We start from the raw sequence: 20,936 nt of genomic DNA on the forward strand, positions 1-20,936 counted from the left end.
AACATGGGCTTCCCTGGTGGCGCAGTGGTTGGGAGTCTGCCTGCCGATGCAGGGGACATGGGTTCGTGCCCTGGTCCGGGAAGATCCCACGTGCCGCGGAGCGGCTGGGCCCGTGGGCCATGGCTGCTGGGCCTGCGCGTCCGGAGCCTGTGCTCCGCGGCGGGAGAGGCCGCAGCGGTGGGAGGCCCGCGTACCGCAAAAAAAAAAGATAAACAACACAATGCAAAAAACCACAATTGTATACAGCAAGGGTGTTTAAAGTATAACCACAAAATCAAAATGGCTATACACACCTATAGTATGGCCATTGGCAAGTCATTTCTTTCCTGTTACCTGCTTCCTCAAGTGAAAAATGGTATTGGACCAGATCAGGAGTCCACATTTAGGGTCCACAGACCTGTAGAATTCATGGATATTTCATGCATGCCATAAACCCCACTATATTATGTGCAAAATTTTATATATATGTAAAATATATTTATGTACTTAATTTATGTTTATAGGGAAATGGGTCCATAGCTTTTTACCAGATTTTCAAAGGGGGGTCCATGATCCAAAACAGGTTTAAGAACCAAAGACTAAATGATATATAGTTTGTTCCATCTCTAACATTCTGTCATCTCCTCTTGCACTTCCTAGTCCAATAAGAAGGCAATCTTCATGACTAAACCTAGTCAAGAATAAACAAGTCACCCTGGCCAAGAAATTATTCAAAACAATATATCCCAATTCAAAAGAATCTCAATTGTTTTTAGATGCAGACTAACATATGCCTTTTAAAAAAAATTCTCAGACTTCCCTGGTGGTCCAGTGGGTAAGACTTCGAGCTCCCAATGCAGGGGACCTGGGTTTGATCCCTGGTCAGGGAACTAGATCCCACATGCATCCCGCAACTAAGAGTTCCCATGCCGCAACTAAAGAGGCCACACATGGCAATGAGGATCCCATGTGCCACAGCTAAGACCCGGCACAGCCTAAATAAACAAATAAGTATTTCTCAAAAAAAACTCTCAAGCTATTGTAAATCAACCATAACTTCAATTAAAAAAAAAAAAAAGCCTCAGGAAAAAAATTTTTTTTCCCCAAGCAAATTTTACTATCACAGCTCACCTCAGGAGGCTTACAGGAGAGTGGAATTCTGTAGATCTGCTGAGGAACATCCCACTAGATACTTCCTCTCTTACCAGGTGTACTTTTTTTTTAAGAAGCTAAGGCCTCCAGTTTCCTACTTCTAATTCTATCCTGTAGCACAGAAAGTAATAGGAGACAGGTAGAGAGGGAAAAAACTAGAGCATGGAAGATTGGAATAAAGAAGACTGATAATAGGCAAACAAAGAAGCTACCCATCCTGTCAGCAAGACGTGATATCTGAGAATAGCCACTGCCTAATATCTCAATTTGTAAAAAGTATATTAGATAAAAGAAAAACCTAGCCTTCCTCTAAGACAATAAAGGAAAAAAATGTGTCTGTTACTGAACCATTTAAGCCTAAAATTTTTAGGTTCTCATGGCAACCTAAGTCATCACACTGCACATACTGTATATAAAGTACATATTTAGAGGCTTAACTAGTAAACTCAAAATGTGACATATGTGCAATGTGGGCGACAACATTATTCTGGGAACTTTAAAATCTTCCAACTTTTATTTTGCAGCCTCAAAGATGATATAATACAGTCAACTATGCAGAAGGTGCAAGCTCAAGGAAGAGGTACAAAGAACATAAATAGAAGCAAAGAGATGAAAGACAAGAAAAATCAGGCTATCAGAAAGTTTCTGAACATGGCTCTCCCTCCCACTGTGAATCAACCTGTAAATGGAGACTTAAAAAACAAGATTGCTAGTGAGGACATATATCAAGATAGCATTTGGGACACACTTTAATGTGGGTCCAGTCAAAAGAGGACATGGTCACAGAGCAGACCATTTGGTAAAAATGGCACTGACTGCAAGGTAGCCAAGAGACTGGTGATTTCTTTCTCTCTCTTTTCTAGGAGCTCATGGAATATGGCTGTTTGGAATTAAGAAGCAATGTCAGAGCCAAAAGGATGGCTGTGGGGCATGGGAGTTGGAAGATGGGGACCAGACTTTAAGAAGAAGGGTAAAAAAAGGAAGATGGCAGTCTTTCATGTCACATCATTTCTCACTAAGGAACCAAATAAAGATGTAACATCCAGTTTTCTCACCTACTAAATGACCTGTGGGAGGGATACCCCCACCTATCTGCCCATAGGAACTCCATGCATTTCTTTTTAAAGACACGAAGATGCTATGAATGCTACCTACCTTAAAACCACATTTCCATGCCACTTTCGTTAGGGTTAAATCACTCCTACTTTTCAACAAGAAAACAGGTAAACAGTTTAGGTAAGGTACGCAAACAGTATCTTACCAGGGCAGTTAAAAGATATGCCCATTTTTTCCTAACTCAATGGTAAGAACTTCTAAAATAAGACAATGAATTTACATTACTGATTAACAGTTAAAAATTATACTACTACATGAAAAGGAGTGGTTACAAAAATAATTTCATTTTTTTTTAAATATTTATTTATTTTTGGCTATGCTGGGTCTTCGTTGCTGCACACGGGCTTTCTCTAGTTGTGGTGAGCAGGGGCTACTCTTCATTGCGGTGCTCAGGCTTCTCATTGCAGTGGCTTCTCTTGCTGCGGAGCACGGGCTCTAGGTGCAAGGCTTCAGTAGTTGCAGCACTCTGGGCTCAATAGTTGTGGCTTGTGGGCTCTGGAGCACAGGCTCAGTAGCTGTGGTGCACGGGGTTAGTGGCTCCGCGGCATGTGGGAATCTTCCTGGACCAGGGCTCGAACCCGAGTCTCCTGCATTGGCAGGCGGATTCCTACCCACTGCGCCACCAGGGAAGCCCAATTATTACATTATTTTCATGAGGCTTAGCCTTTAGAAGCAAGAAGAGGAAAGGAAAATAGCACAGAATTTGGAGTGTGGACTCAAAGCCCAGCCCTGACCTACAGCTTGATAGCTGGATGCCCCCAATAAGTTACTATCCTCCCTGAGGTTCCTAACCTCAAGTTTCCTTGTCTACAAAATGGTACGGATGAAACCATCTCTCTCTTCCTCTCCTTTTCGTTTCTCTCTCTCACTCCCCACACCTCCCACCCAAAACGTGAAGTCTAACAGCTCGTTTCTGTCATTACACTGTAATTCAGCATACTTTCTTATCAAGAAAAACTGTATGATGAACTTTTAAGCAAAAATTCACTGGTCAAATTAAGAACCAGAATAATGACAAAAATAATAAATATGTTTTGGACTAAATGAGGGAAAAGGGCACTGGGTTGAGGCTACAATTAGAGATTTCTTTCAGAGCCAGGCCACACCCGCTAATGACTAAAATATTTGATTACCTTAATTACCCTGGCTGCACAACAAGAAGTGCTGGTGGTCATGAAATTCCAGAATATTAAAAACTCAGCCACATTTTCATTATAGCATTCTCTACTGTGTTGAAGTCAAGACAGCAAAAGACTGCCAACAGCATTTCCACTTTAACTTTCTGGTAAGACAGAAAGAAAAATTAACATTGGAGCCAAATTCTCCATTTTTAAATATGGTAAATTCTTCGAGGAAAAAGTATCTGTGGGTATAAGAAACTGAAAACATTTCTGTATACCTTATTAGAAAATATGCATTTATGCTTTGCTTAAAAGGTATAAAAAAAACACCTCAAGCTAATAATCTTAAATGTTTACCTGTTACTACCTTTCAAGCAGTTAGGAAAGAAGAAAAGTGAAATAAAAGCTGAAGCACTTACTGAAGGGACATTAAATGACTGGCATATTGAGCAACAATGACATCCAAGAAATGGACCTTAAAAAAAATTCTTTTTTGGTACGTGTAATTAATAATTACCAAAATAATGTTGGTTTTGAATCCAAAACTCACTTCTGTGTAAATGAACCTACTCTAAACAATAACAAAAACAGTCACAAATGCACCATAAAAAATACAAAATAGCTTGCCTATCTGGCTTTTGATTTTATTTTTTAAATATTTTGAGGCCTCTTTGATACTCTTTAGCTCACCATCATCTCATCTTATTAGGCACGCTATAAAATACTTTAAGCTGAATATAGCATTTATCATCCTTCCCTCTCAGCTGTTAAAGGACTAGCTTGTTCCAAATATGGCATTATCTTTTCAAAGTTCTAGAGTTTAGGCATGACATAATTCTTCTAACGAATTATCTGCCTTGTCATGACTGACAAGCATGACTTAAACGGAGATAAACAGGCTAATGAAAAACATTCTGGTCTGATTTTCAATTGCTAATTTATAAGGGGAGAAAAATAAAGCTTATAGCTTTAAAATGGGAAAGCCATGTAAAACTATCTTCTCTTTGAAGTCAGGCAGTGGGGTTTTTGCTAACTAGATAGGTAACCCCCACCTGAGGGAAGAGGCAGAGGGCACCTGCCCAGGATGCTGTAGAAGGGATTCCTCCACTGGGTAGAAAATTCCCCTGCATGACCTCTAAGGTCTTTTCCTAACCTCAGAAACTGATACTTGGTTTCTGAAAAGTAGAGGCATGGCAAATGTGATGTGTGGGCAGAGACAGCAGAACCGTCCTGGAAAATGAGAAGATCTGGGATGGCATCCTGCTTCTGCTTCTATGTGAACTTAAGTAACACATTTCACTTCCCTCATTTGGAAAATGAAAGGTTTAGAGAAGAAAATGAAGGTCCTAACATTCGGAGCCTATGGCTTCTTCCTATGCCTGCCTTGGCCACCCACCACCTTCCCACTACTGCACCTTACCATAATTAGGCAGCTTTTTAAAGCATCTAATTAATGGAACACAGAAACTTTAACTTTCTATTTCTGGCTTGTTGCAAATGTGCAACAGCATTTTACCAAGGAGTAGTTAATGCCACACAGTTCTTGATATACTGGCTTTTCTTTGAACCCCAGTGACAGTTACACAGTGACAAGTTGTAAGCAAGGAGGTTGTCACCATGGGGACCCACGAGGATTCCTGGGGGTGGATCCAGCAGGCTTTTTTTTCTTTTGGTCAGAGCATTTTTTTAATTTTTGGCTGCGTTGGGTCTTTGTTGCTGTGCGCGGGCTTTCTCTAGTTGCAGCGAGTGGGGGCTACTCTTCGTTGCGGTGCACGGGCTTCTCATTGCGATGGCTTCTCTTGTTGCAGAGCATGGGCTCTAGGCGCCTGGGCTTCAGGAGTTGTGGCTCGTGGGCTCTAGGGCACAGGCTCAGTAGTTGTGACGCATGGGTTTATTTGCTCCGCGGCATGTGGGATCTTCGCGGACCAGGGCTTGAACCCATGTCCCCTGAATTGGCAGGAGGATTCTTAACCATTGCGCCACCAGGGAAGCCCGGTCAGAGCATTTTTTGATGGTCTGGATCTAGCAATCCAGAAAGCCTGATCTAATTTTTCTTCAGCAAGCTGCCTTCAAGAAATATAGCAGGTCCAAAAGGGTTATTTTTAAGTAGTTTCCCAATCCCAGCACCACAATCTATAACCCACATTAGTTCAGTAGTTTGTAAGCTTAAAAAAAAAAAAAAAAGGACTTGTAAATGCATCACACAGAGGCTATTAAACAAAAATGGCATATGATAAAAACAATATAATAAACCTGGTGTCTTTCCATGATTATTTCCCATATAGTATACAATTCTGAAGAAATATTAACTGTTTTAGTGACTCTCTTGCAAGAGTTAAATGTATTCAAGTTTTAATCTCCCTATTCATAAAAACAATTAAATAAATACAGCTCAATAAAGTTTCAGTGACCTACGTATGCTTCCATATCTTTCCAGATCATGATACAGCATAAATTATATTCAGTATTTTCCTATCAAAACTTCAAAGTTCTCCAAAGCAAGTTTCTACTCAAGAAATTTCAGTTTCCCTACATGATTATGTCAGAAACATATCACACAAAATAATTATAATAAATAAAACTGATTATAAAATAAATCACACTGATTAGACCAGAACAGAGTTTAAATTGCAAGTCTTGCCTCCAAAATTGCTGTGTATGGACAAAGGGGATGTAATTCAGGGAGATGAACTGTCACTCCCAGCTAAATGTGTGCTGGCGCTCAGCTCCCCTGAGACCCATTCTGTTAGAAGATACCTTAAGAAAACAGATCATTTACAAGTCTAATCTGTGGATCTGGTTTGTTAAGAGAAGTGGAGCAGTCAGAATTCAAAAGAAAACATTCCTCTATGTCTTACTTAGCCCAGAGCAAAGTTACACCAGACAAATTAACATTAATAAATAAAAATAGAACTTGATTTCACAGTAATAATCTAAAACTTCAGCTTTCCTAGGCCTGATAACAACAATAACTTGAGAGCTAGAAAGCAGCTGGAACAAAGCTCAAGAAGTGTCTCTGTGCTCATAAAAATCTTCCCCTGATCTCAAACTAATAATTACTGAAAACCCTAAATATAAATGCCACTAAGATAAAACGTGTTGAAACCAGATTCATAACCATACTATAAAAGTAAAACACAAGTCTAAAGAGAAAAAAAAAAAAAGGACCTAAGGAGACAAGATATACTGTCAGCTAAAGGTAAACAACAGACATCAAGATATTCCACAGAGGGACTTCCCTGGTGGCGCAGTGGTTAAGAATCCGCCTGCCAACGCAGGGGACACAGGTTCGAGCCCTGGTCCGGGAAGATCCCACATGCCGTGGAGCAACTAAACCCATGTGCCACAACTACTGAGCTGCGCTCTAGAGCCCGCGAGCCACAACTACTGAAGCTCATGCACCTAGAACCTGTGCTCCACAACAAGAGAAGCCACTGCAATGAGAAGCCCTCGCACCTCAAAGAAGAGTAGCCCCCCTCGCGGCAACTAGAGAAAGCCCTCGTGAAGCATCGAAGACCCAACACAGCCAAAAATAAACAGACAAACAGATAGATAAATAGATTAAAAAAAAAGAGAGCGAGAAACTTCTTCCAAAGCAGGGGCTGCATGTTCTATTCCTAACTCTGGTTGGGGAGCTAAGATCCCACATGCCTCAAGGCCAAAAAAACAAAACAGAAGCAATATTGTAACAAATTCAATGAAACCTTTAAAATTGGTCCACATCAAAAAAAAGATATTCCATAGAAATATTGTATCTGGTTTTCATATATTTACTCACCTAAGCTTTCCTGTAGCAGGTCCCAAAGAGTTATTTTTAAGTAGTTTTCCAATCCCATCACCACAATCTATAACCCAAATTAGTTCAGTAAAGAAGTTTGCAAGCTTAAAAAAAAAAAAAATTGGACTTGTAAATGCATGCAGACGCTATTAAACAAAAACGGCATATGATAAAAATCATAATGATATAATAAATATGGTGTCTTTTCATGATTATTTCCCATAAACTTTAAATAGGAAGTGCAGAGGACAAGCCCCGAGCATAGTTTTGTCACTTTAGTTTAATATTAGACAATCTAAGAGACTCAGGGCACAGGACATGAGAAGAGGCAAACTCTTGGGTGCTTTATTTGTTTTTACTACTGGTTTACAATTTCCTTGATTTTATTTTTAAATGCATGTCTTGGCCCAGAAAAGCAAGAGAGCATAGACTGCCAGTAGTATCAGATTCTCCTTTTCTTATTTTCTGGAGCTACAGAAAACAGAGCCAGAATCAGGGTTGTCTAGGAGCCTTCTGATTTTGTCCAGGCAATATACAATATGAGGTTTTAAGATACATGAAGGCTTTTACAGTACAAATCTTAGCCAACTTAATGTCTTTGAATGGAAAGCTGCTTACATTTTATTCCCCAGAAAACTCCTTGGAGCTTTAAAGTACTGATTATTTTCAAAAGACAATGATTTGAAGAAATGGATTCACAGAATTTCGACTTTAAAAGTTTTCTTCCTATTCCTAGTCCTTAGTACTGAACTGTCTCAAAACAAAAAATTAAGTGCCACTCAACATATAGTACTCAACAAATATTTATCACTTACTTTGTGCAAGGGCGCCATACCAGTAAACACTGTGGACTGTAAAAACATATAACTTCTTCCATGAACAGCCCTTGGGTCAATACTATACACACACTACAGTACAGTACAAAGGCATAACATTGTTTAGGTTTATTTTCTCAACAATTTGACCTCCCATGTAAAATAACGACTTCCAGCTTTTTCTACCCTGCAAATCTATTCCTTCCTAGTAGTATACAAATCCACATTTCTTTTTAATTCCTGTTTTAATATTACAGAGAAATTTTACATTTCTCTGGAATACAGTCTTTCAACTTAACAGAAACCAAATGATCACAAGAAGAAAAAAAATCAAATTAGAAGCATTAAACTGTCCTTCTCAGAGCTTCCCTCTCTCCCTCATTAACACTTCTCAAAGAGAAAAACACCACTGTGATGCTCCTATTACAGATCATTCATGAAGTTACTAACTGAGCTGAGACCAGACAGACTCCATCAACTGGGCACACAGCCATTCACCATTACCCTTTGTTTAAAGTCTCAACTGCCGTTCAACCCACATTATTGTGTTCCACTCAAGTCCATCAACTTTTTTTTAAGAGGAAACAATCAGGAAACAAGCAAATGTGCTACTTTAGAAATGAAGAAAGGACCTAATTCACATGCCTCACAAAATTCTTTATAAATGATGGCTCGCTTTAAATTTCCTACCTGAAATAGTATTATTACTTTATTATCAGTCTTACATGCCTAAAAATAACTAGTTGTACACAGATAATCATTAGAAACTTGTTTTTAAAAAAACCCAACCCTCATTCTTGAGCTGGCAAAGCACCAGAGAGAAGCACTCTGTGCACCAAAAGGGAGAACACAGATGAATGTCTACACTACAGATGGAGAAGCCAAAACCCCAAGCAGCCTAAGCCTGAGGGTGAGGAGGCTGCTGGGGGAAAAGGGCAATCTTCCAAAGAGCCATGATCCCAGGCTTGACTGTTCTAAAATTCAAATCAATTTAAGAAATGTTGGGCAGAGTTCTGCACTAAGCATTTTATTAAAAGCTCTTTTGGTTTTAATTAAGAGAACTTCCTCCAAACTAGCTTAAGCAAAAAAAAAAAAAAAAAAATGGCATTAATTGAAAAGATACTGGAGTATCTCATGGAACCCAAAGGCAGAAAGTACAACAGGGCCACACCTGCAAAGCCTTTCTGCACCCAGGCTTCTATTCTGCATGTGCTTCTAGTCTGCCTCTCTCTCCAGAGCTACATTTCTCATCAATGCTTCTTCCTGGATAAATGTACTTAATTCTCCCTCCCTGCAGACTGACCTTCACTGCTTCCACATGTATTAAGCCTGAACTTGGCTGCGCCCCAGGATCTGAGTCTGTATGTTTCAAGTTCTCTGAATAGAGGTGATCTGTTTGTTCCCTAAAGACACGATTCTCAGTTCCAATCTCAAATACCTAGAAGAAACTGATGTGCCCAGCTTGGGCCATGGCCCACTGAACTGTTACAAGAAGGGCTAGATCACAGAGTATAATTAGGGTAGGGACTGCATGCCTGACTCCTTAAAAGATATATAATACACTAAATAAGCAATAAGGCAATCTCCACCCTCAAGAAAACCTTAAAATCTCACTGAAATGAAAAAAAAATCTTAACACTAAATAACATCCTATGATACAGTATTAGAATGAATGGACATGAAAAGCTTCATGACAAAGATTAGCTAGGCACTAAATGACAAACAGAAATTGAACCATGAGCAGGGAAGGGCTGAAGAACACAAAATGCAATGCCTGCTCCTCTTGCTCTGGCCATAAATCTAAGAATTATGGACCTAAGGAATACATAGTCTTTTTACCACATAAACAGCTTCCAGTGAAATATCCTAGTTGGAAGCCTGCTATAAGGTGTAAAATGACTATATAACCACAAAGCAGTACTGTTCAATGTGCAAGAATAACCAGCTCGCTGATGAATGTCAGTCATACATTTTCAAGGTGCTTGTCACCACCACTCTGACTTCCTTTCACTCCCTGGACCCCCTAAGACTCTTGATCAGACAGCAGCGTTTCGAATCAGGCAGGCAGCCAGCAGGGACAGCAAAGGTGTTTCTCCCTGGTAATATCCTACCCAACCTAGCATGGTTAAGTTAGCAACATCATGCAGACAACTCATGCAAGAGAGAAACACCAGCTAAACTATGTAATAGTAGGTGGCGGGCGGGGGGGGGGGGGGGGGGCCGGACTGGAGCAGAAAAGAATGTTTCCCACACACAAAAGCTACAAGCACAAAAAAACTGGGAAAAGCCTACAGTAAATTATCTGTACAAAACAGAAACTAGCAAAAACTGAACAGATGTCCAAATAATACTGGGTTAAAAAAGACAGTCTACTCACAGTAGACAATTAGTTACCCCACATTATCACCAAAATATCACACATTCCCACAGACTCTGCAAGAGCTTGCTTCAATCTCACAGGAAACAAAAAGGTAAAAAGAACAATGAGAAAGTGGTGACAGTTTCTAATTTAGTGATTCCTTTGCTAAAAAGTAGCAATGTTATGTAAATGAAAACTACTGACCTATCAAAATTAAAAGTATAACACTATAAAATTAAACGGCTTTAGAACCAAAAATCTTCATTTTGTATAATCCCCAAACTAAAGACGTTTCCCAATTTGGGAACATAATTTCAGTGGAGTTTCAACATGGCGGGGGAGGGGGGGCGGGGGGGGGGGCGGGAGTGATTTTAACTCCATTGTCAAAGCTGAACATAGCTATGGAGGTCATAAAGTTAGTGAACAGTTCTTTCTAAAGCTACACTCCTAACCTATGAACACATCCCCAAAGTAGCATATTAAAATCAATTAAGTGAGATCTCACTGCAGCCTCTAAACCAGAACTCACCATTCCTCTTCATATTTGCTGCCAAATTTTCTAAGTGGAGGAAAAGAAAAATCAAAACGTTACAATCCATAAGCTGTTCTGAAAGTGAGTCCATTTCTTGTAAAGCGGGGAAAAGGTTGGCTGACTGAGGGTCACATCAGAACTTCACAAAGCTCTAAGAGTTAAAATGCTTTAAATCATTTATTAAGATATTTTATACTCAGTCTCCCCTAACTAGGCTTTCTTATCTCTTGAGCACAAAGTCTAATTTTAATGTAATTTTTATGAATTTCATGTTCTCTGTATAAAAATTTAAAAACAATGGCAAGTATGAAGAAAAAAAAGTTGCTCATGCCCCAATGCTCAGAGAAAATTTTGGTATTTATCCTTCTAGCCTGTGAGATAACGTTTTTAGAAGAATTAAAGATTTCCTTAGCAGAAAGAATGTGTTAATAAGTCAATGTGCAGTTTATGATGAATATAAAACATTCTTGAAATTTTTTACAGGTCTGGAACTCAAAGAAGTTAAAAATAAACAAATTTATGCTCGTGGCTTCCATAGCATAGCAGAGGTTAAAAAAGTAACTACAGAACACAGGAATTCCCTGGCGGTCCAGTGGTTAAGACTTGGCGCTTTCACTGCAGCGGGCCCGGTTCGAACCCTGGCTGGGGAGCTAATATCCCGCAAGCTGCGTGGTGAGGCCAAAAGAAACCAAACCAAAACAAAAAGAACCCTACAGAACAGCTATGCTGATTAATTCTGTAAGGAAACCAGTACTTCAAGGAGATTCTAAAGCCAATTTCATGACAAGGACAAGTTACAATTACAAAGATCTCATCAAGAAAACTGTCTTTATCAAATTACAAAGCTCAGATAAAGATTCTTGATACAATATAGTTTACAAAGCAAATAGCTAAAACTGATTAACTCTTTCATCTACATTACAACTCTAAATATTAGAGCCCACCCTCTCTCCAAGCCTAAAACTAGTTACCTATAACTAGGAAGAGACCTAGGTATCCCTACAGCAAATCCAATAATACATTCATCTGTATTTTTCAGTTTCCTATGAACATCGAAGACTCCCTATCAACAAACTCCCACGTGAAGTGTAGACAGTGAAGATGAAATCTAGGAAACCACATTACCTGAGCATTCCACAGGGATCAACGAGCTTAAAGGTTCTATGGGAAAGGACACTCTTCATAGCAAAACAATTCAGATGCACGAACTGGACTTCAGGAAACAATCTTATCCCTAAGCCACAATGGACAAAGGAAAATGCAAAACAAAATACACCTAAAAGGGGAAAGGAAAGGAACACTGACAGTAGCTACTATGTATGGCACTGCTACTCATTTTAACAGTGTCTCTGATTTGGTTGAACTGCATTACTGACCCAAGAGATAAGTAGCAGGCCCATTTTTACGGATGAAAAAAGGAAATAGCATTATCAACACTGTGCCTGGCACCATTCAGTGCCTAGCTTAAGTTATCTCAATTAATTCTCACATTACATTCCAAGTTGGTTATCTCCATTTTAAAGATGGGAAAAAAGACTCAGAAATGTTAAGGTCACTCAGTGATATTACCAATTTTTAAGACCAAAGGTTGGAGCTGTCAAACTTACCCTCCCAAGCAATGCCTATAAACCCCAGTCAAGTCACATCATTCTTTCAAACCACAGGTTTCAAAACAATTTTAAGAACTCGAAAATCCTAGAATCAACTCTCAATTATGGGAAGACTAATTCTGTAGGTTTTGTTCAAAATTTCTTGTTTTGGAATATACCCAATATTTAATAATAACTATAAATGGGGTATAACCTTTAAAAAATTGTGAACCACTATGTCGTACACCTGAAACTTATATAATTTTGTGAATCAATAAAAAAATTAGCATAAAAATTTTTCTTGTTTCTATTTTACTTGCTCTTTGACCATTTCAGAATGCCACAGCACAGTGTGCAGGTAAATACAGGATTATATTAATAGCAACCAACTAGCAGAATCTGTGTAAGTTCCACTCAGAAAGCCTACATAGAAAGTTAATTCTTGTTTCAGACGTATAGTGAGGGGCTTCCCTGGTGGCGCAGTGGTTGAGAGTCTGCCTGCCGATGCAGGGAACGCGGGTTCGTGGCTAGGCCCGTGAGCCGTGGCCGCTGAGCCTGCGTGTCCGGAGTCTGTGCTCTGCAACGGGAGAGGCCACAACAGTGAGAGGCCCGCGTACCGCAAAAAAAAAAAAAAAAAAAAAAAAAAAGTATAGTGCAATACTTGAACTTCCATGATACATTCTACTTTTAATTACCAAAAATAATCAAGAACCAAGGAATAATTCTGGACAAAAGAATGGTTCACGTTGTTTGAAAAAGAGGTATACAGGGACTTCCCTGGTGGCGCAGTGGTTAAGAATCCGCCTGCTAATGCAGGGGACACGGGTTCGATCCCTGATCCAGGAAGATCTCACATGCCGCGGAGCAACTACACCTGTGTACCACAACTACTGAAGCCTGCGCGCCACAATGAGAGAAACCACCTCACCACGAGAAGCCCATGCAACCGCAACAAAGAGTAGCTCCCACTCGCCGCAACTAGAGAAAGCCTGCATGCAGCAACGAAAACCCAACGTAGCAAAAAAAAAAGAAAGAAAGAGAGGTATATAAATCCTCCCTAACACTAAAATAAAATCCCATGTGCTAAGTACTGTGAGGCCTGTAATACAGTAAGTCCCCTACGTACGAACCTTCAAGTTGCGAACTTTCAAAGATGCAAACGTGCCCCTGTATGCCAGCTGTTGTACTCTACCACTGTACTCTTCAAGGTGCTGTACTGAAAGATTAAAAATGTTCTTTGTGTTTGTTTTTTATGCATTGTGTGAAAAGTATTATAAACCTATTACAGTACAGTACTGTATAGCCGATTGTGTTAGCTGGGTACCTAGGGTAACTTTGTTAGACTTACGACCAGACTGGACTTACGAATACGCTCTCAGAATGGAACTCGTTCGTATGTAGGGAATTTACTATACTTGTTTGGGACAAAAGGGTTAACCAAATAAAACTTTCCGTTCATCCCATGTCCCAAGGATTAATATTAAACTCCCTTTATTACTTACTGGGGAGGAGGAAAATGGGAGTTGGAGGCTAGGTCCAAAAAGCAAAGAGAAGAAAAGTAGACAATCAAGCAGCTCAAAATCAGTTATGAACCTCCAAAAAATTAAGTAAAAGCTCACCTTAAGAAGATAGCCTTGAGGGGCTTCCCTGGTGGCGCAGTAGTTGAGAATCTGCCTGCCAATGCAGGGGACACAGGTTCAATCCCTGGTCCGGGAAGATCCCACATGCCCGAAGCAACTAGGCCTATGTGCCACAACTACTGAGCCTGTGCACCACAACTACTGAGCCCATGTGCTGCAACTACTAAAGCCCACGTGCCTAGAGCCCGTGCTCCCCAAGAGAAGCCCACGCACCACAATGAAGAGTAGCCTCCGCTCGCCCCAACTAGAGAAAACCCACGTGCAGCAACAAAGGCCCAACACAGCCAAAAGTAAATAAATAAAATAAATAAATTTATTAAAAAAAAAAGAGAAGAAAGCCTTTCATGCATGAGAATACTCTGAATATACTGAAACAAACTGGGAGGCTTATGATAACCTTCAAAATGCTCTTACCCTCAAAGTATTCGTTATTAATTCTAAGCAGGCCATTAAATGCCAGGTTTATAAACTTTATACAATATGGAATACCTGGATATCATTCCACCCCTCTAACAAAAAATATATTAATTATACAGCAAAAGCTGTATAATACTCATATATTATTATACAGCAAAAGCAGAAACTTGCCTATACCTTCTCTTTATGTGACACTTCTTCCGTACATAATCTGTATTTTGAAAATGACTAGAAATTATCATTAGATTAGAAATTAGAAATGATGCTGTTAACCGTGATCTGCGTTACTGTTACATACTTTTTTTTTTTTTTTTTTTTTTTTGCGGTATGTGGGCCTCTCACTGTTGTGGCCTATCCCGTTGCGGAGCACAGGCTCCGGACACGCAGGCTCAGCGGCCATGGCTCACGGGCCTAGCCACTCCGCGGCATGTGGGATCTTCCCAGACCAGGGCACGAACCCGCGTCCCCTGCATCAGCAGGCAGACTTTCAACCACTGCGCCACCAGGGAAGCCCTGTTACATACTTTGAAGCACACTGATACGTTTGAATTTTTCCAGAGATTTGAGCATCTCAGTGGACATCCCCCAGTAATTGGCAATCCACATGAAGAGCATGAATTCTAAACCAATTCAAGAGCCTTTATGGAGCACCAAGAGAGGGCAAGATACCAAGATGAAAGAGTCATCCCTGACCTCAATAAGGAGAGAAATTCAACCACAGAAAGGAACGAAGTCCTGATACGTGCCACACGTGGACAAACCTTGAAAACACTAAGTTTTTCACTAAGTGAAATACGCCAGACACAAAAGGACAAATATGATTCCAATTACATGAAATATCCAGAATAGGCAAATTCACAGGGACAGACAGCAGACCAGAGGTTACCAGGGGCTAGGAGGAGGGAGCAATGGATGGTTATTACTTAATGGTTACAGAGTTTCTGTTTGGGGTGAAGAAAACTTCAATTTTCCAAACAGAGGAGTGGTGATGACTACACAACACTGTGAACATACTTAATGACACTGAATTGTACTTTTTTTTTTCTTTGTACTCTTAAAAATGGTTAAAATGGGGGAGTTCCTTGGTGGCCTCGTGGTTAGGATTCCAGGCTTTCACTGTCGTGGCCCGGGTTCAATCCCTGGTTGGGGGAACTGAGATCCTGCAAGCCAAGCAGCATGGCACAGCCAAACAAACAAACAATAAAAAGGGTTAAAATGACCTTAACCTAAAACTATAAAACTCCTAGAAGCTTAACAGAGTATAAGCTTCAGGGCACTGGACTAAGCAGTGGTTTCTTGGATAAGGCACCAAAAGCAAAAACAGACAAAGGAGACTCCATCAAACTTAAAATTCTGTACATCAAAGGACACAACAGAGTGAAATGGCATGGGAGAAACTATGTGTAAATCATATATATCTATTAAGGGGTTAATATTCAGAATATTTAAAGTACCACAACTCACAAGAACGACAACAACAAAAATCTGATTTTTAAAAATGGGCAAAGGGGGCTTCCCTGGTGGTGCTAAGAATCCGCCTGCCAATGCAGGGGTCACAGGTTCGAGCCCTGGTCCAGGAAGATTCCACATGCCGCTGAGCAACTAAGCTCATGCGCCACAACTACTGAGCCTGTGCTCTAGAGCCTGCAAGCCACAACTACTGAGCCCACGTACCACAATTACTGAAGCCCGTACACCTAGAGGCCATGCTCCGCAACAAGAGAAGCCACCGCAATGAGAAGCCCGCGCACTGCAACAAAGAGTAGCCCCCGCTCACCGCAACTAGAGAAAGCCGGTGCACAGCAGCAAAGACCCAATGCAGCCCCCCCCAAAAAAAAATTAAAAATGGGCAAAAGACTTCTATAGGCATTTCTGCAAAGCTGACATACAAATGGCCATCAAGCATATGAAAAAATGTTCAACATCGTTAGTCAGAGAAATGCAGATCAAAACCACGAGAGATCACCTCACACCCATTAGGACCGTTACTATTAAAGAAGAAGAAAAGGGAATTCCATGGCAGTCCAGTGGTTAGGACTCCGAGTTTCCACTGCAGGGGGTATGGGTTTGATCCCTGGTTGGGGAACAAAGATCCTGCATGTCACGTGGCGCGGCCAAAAAAAAAAACAGAAGAAGAAACAAACAAAACGAATGTTGGTGAGGATGCGGAGATATTAGAATCCTTGTGCACTGTTGGTGGTGTTGTGAAATAGTAGGATCATTATGGAAAACAGTATGGAGGTTCCTCAAAAAATTAAAAATAGAACCACCATATGATCCATCAATTCACTTCTGAATATTATCCAAAAGAACTGAAAGAAGGGGGACTTCCTTGGTGGTCCAGCAGTTAAGACTCCACGCTTCCAATGCAGAGGGGCCCGGGTTCGATCCCTGGTCAGGGAACTAGATCCCATATGCATGCTGCAACTAAAGATCCGCACACTACAACTAAGACCTGGAGCAGCCTAATTAAATAAATACTAAAAAAAAAGAAAGAAGAATTGAAAGAAGGGTCTCAAAGAGATATCTGCACACCCATATTCATAGCAGCGCTAGTCACAATGGTCAAAAGGTACAAACAACTTGTGTTCATCAACAGATAAATGGATAAACAAAATGTGGTATATACATACAATAGAATATTATTCAGCCTTTTAAAGGAAAGAAATCCTGTCACATGCTACAACATGGATGAACCTTAAAGATACAGTAAGTGAAATGAGCCAGTCACAAAAAGCCAAATACTGTTGTGAATCCACTCATACCTGAAAGTAGTCAAATTCATAGAAGCAGTAAGTAGAATGGTAGTTATGAGAGGCTGGGGTGGGAGGAAGGAGAAAATGAGAGTTGTTTAATGGGTATAGAGTTTCAGATTTAGAAGATGAAAAGGTTCTGGAGATCTGTTTCCCATTAATATGAATGTACTTAATGCTACAAAACTATACACTCAAAAATAATTAAGATGCTAAATTTTAGGTTATGTGTTTTTTACATTAAAAAATGTAAATATTAAAAAATGGTTAAAATAGAAAATTGTTATATATATTTTACCACAATTTTTTAAAATTAATAATGCAATATACCAAAAACCGTTGAAGTGCATGGTATGTGAATTATATCTCAATAAAGCTGTTAAAAAAAAAAGGCAGAGGACACAGAGTTTCACCAAATCCAGTGAGCTTCACTCACTGGTTTACAGAAAACAGAGCAATTTGTTGGAAGTACCCAAAGCCTTGAGCAGAGGAGCCTATGCTCCTACTTCCTCCAACTTCTTCACCCTGGCCTCCAGGTGACAGCTCTTCTCTTTCCCTTTCCAAGGCACACCACCACCACCTTGTAACTTTCCAGTTCCTTATTACATCTGGCCTCACAGGAAAATTAAGTTAAAGAAGCTGCAGTGGCAGTCACAGGAGGGGGCATGGAATTCACGACTCACACTCCACGTTTAGCAGCAGAGCCCAAATATTTAAAAAAAAAAAAAAAAATCACACAGTAGACGTACAATAAACGTTAGGTCTCTGCCCTTCCTCTCCTCTTCTTCAAGCCCAGCATGTTTAAAACAGCAAATTCTCTGCTCCCATGCTGGAATATCCACTGGCCTAACTCATATGTGCTGGAGCTTAAACACAGGGCATCATTTAAAATGTGGTTGTCAATGCCTATCACCTACTACTAAACTTAAAAACATATCACAAAACTGTAACTAGGATAAGCGTATTTTGTTAAAATAATAAACATTTCTACAGCATATAAAAAGGATAATAAGATAAAGACCACAAATATTAACAATCACCTCTGAGTGGTGGGACTAAAGGTGAGTTTCTCTCTTTTTTCTGGCTTATCTGCATTTTTAATAATGAATCTGTTACTTCTGTAATAACAAAAATAACTGGAAATCTTCAGAAAAATAAATCATTCTGGCTCAAAATTTCACTACCTCTTATACTACAGACACTTTCACACATTACTGCACTGAAGCTGAATTGGCACCATGTGAAACAGACACGATTTCCTCCATTTTGCAGATGAGAATGAGCTGAGGCTCAAAACAGTGACTTGGTCAAAGTTTTATAGCTAGTAACAGACCAAGGATTACAATTCAGGCCTTCAACTCCAAGCCTGGGGCCCTTTCCATTCCATCACATCTTAAAGGGCAATTTGCATTATTTTTCATGATATTCTATTAAAAAAAAACAAAAACAAAAAAACCCTATGTTGAAACTGTTTTAAGTGCACCTGCTACATAATCTTGGGCAAATAACCTTGGGAGCCTCAGTTTCCTCATCTGAAAAGTGAAGTGGTTGGAAAAGATATTCTATCTCACCAGCTAATCTAGCCTCACCAGCTAATGGATTTTAAGTCTAGATACCATCTGAGGAGAAAATAACCCCGTGGGCAAAAATGAATGGTTGGAGAGAAGTTGAGGCCTATGCTCTGGGCCAAGGGCCATTCTTAATGGAAACAGGTGGTGGACAGTCAAGACGAAAGAACCGCTGGGGAAACCATAAACTTCCAGGTTAAAACAACAGCTGAAAGTTCCTGCTTCGCTTTCCTAACAGCAACTCTTCAATCCTGGCTAACTCATGATTAGAAACCACATACTGTAAGTAAAGCTAGAAGAATATAAAAACACGGGGGGAGGGGAGGGACCTGTAGCAATAGTTTATGCACGCTATGGTAACTGGATAATTTTCCAAGTGGACTCATTAATGTTAAAACAGAAAAAACCCTTGGTGGTTCTCAGAGACGACTCTTCCTCAGCAAGAATTTAAGGAGAAACTGAAAACTGCGTACCACTCTGAGAGATGCCACACTTGTGGAAAAGAGCCAACCCAACACTTGTGGAAAAGGGCCAACCCAACACTTGTGGAAAAGGTGAAAGAATGAAATTAAAACCTCTTCGATCTACAGAGAATCAAAGAAAGCGAAGAGACCTTTCTTAAGGGTGAAGTTCCTATAAAGGATTCATCGGGTACCTGTTACCTCTTACACTGCAGACATTATAAAGCACTCCACACTATCGGACACTATTACACAGCCTTCTCCCTCGAAGGTAATAAAACTGCAGCATTAACTTTACTGGCGAGAAAAAGATTCCATTTTGCTAAAGCAGGCTCCGACCAAAATCGCACCACCTTCCCCTCAACTATAGGGATGAGCCTAAACCAAGGAGAAGCTACTTAAGAGCCAGTGCAACCGTCTTAAAGAATTAAAACAACATCCTGCTCCGAGGACCACAACCAAGACACCAGCGGCTTTAAATCCAAAACCAGGTCCTTAGCGAAAAAAGCTCCTCACCGTGCTCTCCGCGTTCCCGGGTGCGAGAATCCAGCCCCGCTACTAGGCCATAACTGGTGAGCACCTGACGTGGGGGGGAGGGCGAGCCAAGGCCCTAGCGGATGTGGGACGAGGAAAGGGGGGCTCTCGAAGCTCCTGAGGAGAAACGCAGCCCTCCAGAGGCGGGGGTCCTGGGGACCCCCCCCCAAGGGTAAGCACCAAGAACACGTGGGGCGACAGGAGCAGGGAAGGGGTGTCCGGAGCAGGCAGCCTGTGTCTGGCACGGCGGCCGGAAAAAGGAGGACGGAGCTATCCCTGGGCAGAGAACGGAGCCCTCAGAGCCCGGAGAATGAAGGCAAAGGGCGCGGAGAGAGGAGCAAGGCCACGAGGAGGGCGGGTCTCCCTGGGCGCGGGGGGACGCGCCAGGCCGGCGCGGCGGGACGCGGGTAGGAGATCGCTGACCTGCCTCCGAGGCGCGGGGAACCAGGAACGGGCGCGCCCAAAGGGCCCTGTGACCCGCGGCCGCCCGGACCGGACCCGCCCCGCGGCGCCTCCCTCCTGCCCCTTTCCCTCCCTCGCTCCCTCCCTCCCTCCCACCCGCGGCCCGTTATCCCGCGGCCGCCGCACTCACCAGCGGCTGCACCTGAGCCCGCCGCTGCCTCAGCTGCTGCCTGCGCCTTCGCAGCCGCCGCCGCCTCCTCACTGCTGAGGCCGAGTCCCGGGGGAGCCTCCGCGTCCCGCCGCCGCCGCCGCCGCTGCCGCCGCCCGAGCAGAACACCCCAAAATGGCGGCACTTCCGGCACCTACCACCGGCGGGGAGGGCCGACAAGGAGGGGGAGGGCGGCTTGAGGGAACGTACCACCGTGGTGCGGCCGGCAGCGCCGATCTGAGCGGAGCAATGCTCAGGGGCGGGTCGAGCGCCCGGCGCTGCAGCGCCCTCTCGGGCTGGGGAGTGGAGAAGCAGCTCCGCAGGAGCCCCCGGGGCCTCGGGCGGAACCCTCAGCTCAAGGAGCGGCAAGGGCACATCTCTTTGTCTCGGAGCTCTGCTGGAGGAAGACCCCCGGCCTGAGACCCTGAACTTCTCGGCTCTCCACAGCAGTTCTGGATGAACTAGTGGGCAAGGATCTCTACTTGGCACTGAATATGCGCATAATAAAATAT

General features: G+C 41.7%; 1 protein-coding gene across 5 annotated transcripts in view; it reads right to left on the bottom strand.

Moving 5' to 3' along the window:
• CELF1 (CUGBP Elav-like family member 1) overlaps nucleotides 1–20,542 on the bottom strand; it is a 71,936-nt gene extending 51,394 nt beyond the window's left edge. For 2 of the 5 annotated variants that reach the window (XM_060018898.1, XM_060018893.1), the window contains exon 1: nucleotides 20,407–20,542. The gene's annotated coding sequence lies outside the window, so the exon portion shown is untranslated. Of the gene's footprint in view, nucleotides 1–20,237; nucleotides 20,290–20,406 lie in introns of those variants that run through there. The other 3 variants (XM_060018894.2, XM_060018895.2, XM_060018897.2) reach the window with 3 other exon arrangements.
• Nucleotides 20,543–20,936: the final 394 nt, after the last annotated feature.

This window comes from Delphinus delphis, chromosome 8 (genome assembly GCF_949987515.2).
Source record: "Delphinus delphis chromosome 8, mDelDel1.2, whole genome shotgun sequence".
Classification (NCBI taxonomy): Eukaryota; Metazoa; Chordata; class Mammalia; order Artiodactyla; family Delphinidae; genus Delphinus; species Delphinus delphis.